The sequence below is a fragment of the Galeopterus variegatus genome, unplaced genomic scaffold, assembly GCF_000696425.1.
Source record: "Galeopterus variegatus unplaced genomic scaffold, G_variegatus-3.0.2 Scaffold7217, whole genome shotgun sequence".
Taxonomy (NCBI): Eukaryota; Metazoa; Chordata; class Mammalia; order Dermoptera; family Cynocephalidae; genus Galeopterus; species Galeopterus variegatus.
In genome coordinates, this window is record NW_007733328.1 from 13,489 (window position 1) to 15,557 (window position 2,069).

General features: G+C 43.1%; 1 protein-coding gene across 1 annotated transcript in view; it reads right to left on the bottom strand.

Moving 5' to 3' along the window:
• LOC103607183 (actin) overlaps positions 1-544 on the bottom strand; it is a gene marked incomplete at its 3' end in the record, with an annotated part of 13,314 nt that extends 12,770 nt beyond the window's left edge. The window contains exon 1 of the mRNA XM_008591720.1: positions 451-544. The remainder of the gene's footprint in view (positions 1-450) is intronic.
• Between the last annotated feature and the right edge of the window lie 1,525 nt (positions 545-2,069).

Genomic DNA, 2,069 nt, shown 5'->3' on the forward strand with positions numbered 1-2,069 from the left:
TTCCAGGTACCTTAGCTGCTCTGGAGATACAGTCTGATGAAAAATCACTACACCAAAATCTGAACCACAAACAAATCCCTGAGCTTCCAGTGCTTAAACATAAATAAATGTGTAACTTACTACAAACAGCTAGACTGCACATCTACAATGTCTTGCAAGCTCTGGGCTGTTGGTTTAGTATAAACAGATTTTATAGATGACATGCATGAGTAAAAATTTCATTTCATCTTCCTCTCCACCTCCTCTACCACGCCAAGTTGCATATTAGCTTTGTCTTTCATGTCAGATCATTAGAGCTAAACATTACAATTATTTTAGTAATACAATCTTCATTCAAAAATAGCAGAGCACAGAAGCCCAGCCAAATCCCTGCAGCCGACATCTGATTATACAGGGTAATAAAAGAGCCCCTGTAATCGATAAGTCACATCTCGGGGCGGGGGCACTTACCCTGACAGTGCTTGGCTGGGCTTCTCCGGTCTGGGTGGTGTTCAGGGAAGCTGAATGCTGAAGGGTTATATAGCCCCTTGGCCTGCTCCCCTCCCACTTGCTTCCCAAACAAGGAGCAAAGACAGACTTGAGCCTGTCGTTCAGGCTAACACAACCATATAGGGACCTCAGCACAAAACTCTCTAATCTGGGTGGCCAGAGGCCTGGGTCTCTTCCACTGCATTCCACTGCTCTGCTCATGAAATGCGAGGCAGCTCAGCTGCCTGTGAGACAAACGCCCTGAGCTTCCAGGACAACTGCTGCAATGCCCGGAGATACTGAGCTAGTGTAGTGTGGCAGATGCAGGCACGGTTTGCACATTCCTCAGAGGATGCCAGTCTGCTGTCCTGCTGGCATTGTAGGCCGTGTCCTAAGGAACACAGTGCAGAAAGGGGCTGCCTCTGACCAGCGCAGACTTTTAAAAATTCTCCTACAAAGGTGGCCTGCAATGAAGAAAGATATTACTTCAGTCGTCCATAAATGCTGGGGGAGTGATGATTTTATGGTAGTCACGCTGGGTTTACAAATCGAGTCCAGGAGGGGTGTTAAAGGAAATAGGAGCAAAAGTATAGATACAGGATTGACATGTTTCACAAAGAGGAACTTGGAAGTCAGCATTATTATAACCACTTTAGTCCTTTGGTACATTACATAAGTCTACTAATTTGTCCCTGAGCAATTTAGCAGCATGATTAGGAGCCATCCTGTGACCAGAGAGACGACCCAGCAGCACTCTGTCACAGAAGTAGTTTGAGAAAGAAAAGAGAATATTCAGAGGAAGCCTCTGTAGTCCTCCTCTCTGCCCACTAACCCTTTTGACAGGTAGCAGAGAGAGACCAGGTGACTCCATCCTTTCTGGAAGACATAAACTCTTATTCTCAAGTGTCAATGGATAGCTTCAATGGTTTTACATTTGTCTACTCCCCTCCTCCAAGCCCAGGTTCTAACTAAATTCATAACAGAAATATTCTTGGTGGATACCATGAGTATTTCTGGACTGCTGACATGTGAGAAAAATCCCAGAATGAATGACTCCATGTTACAGCTGTGAACAGCTGTTCACTCATGTCAATGTCTGATGTGTTTGATTTATGCTATATACACATATACAGACATATTTATCTTTGAGGAATTGAACTATTGATTATTAGAAAATTTTAAATGGCTTAAGGCTAGATCATAATAAGATTTCTCTGTGTTGTTCAGGATACTGTCAACTGTGTCTAGTTTCTACCAATCACAAAACAAACTGTCTGAATGTTCAAATATGAAGACTACGTGGTACAACATAAAGTTTGGCATTTGGGATTAATTCAATGGTTTTCATCACAGGGATCATGTGAGGCAAAAATTCCATACTTTCCTGACTAGGAGGGCAATCTGAGTAGAGGCAGGGCCCCCTTTCCTCCTGCTTCTGTCTGCAGCAGTGTCTGTGCAGTCTTTGGTAACTTTATGAAGTGACTGTTTCTTTAAACACCAAAGAGAAGAGTGTTGGAGTGTTGGTGCTCAGCTTTAAGATTCTTACATCATTTCTTCTTTGATTATAGTCTATAGCCCTGATAGAAATCAGACTATGATGA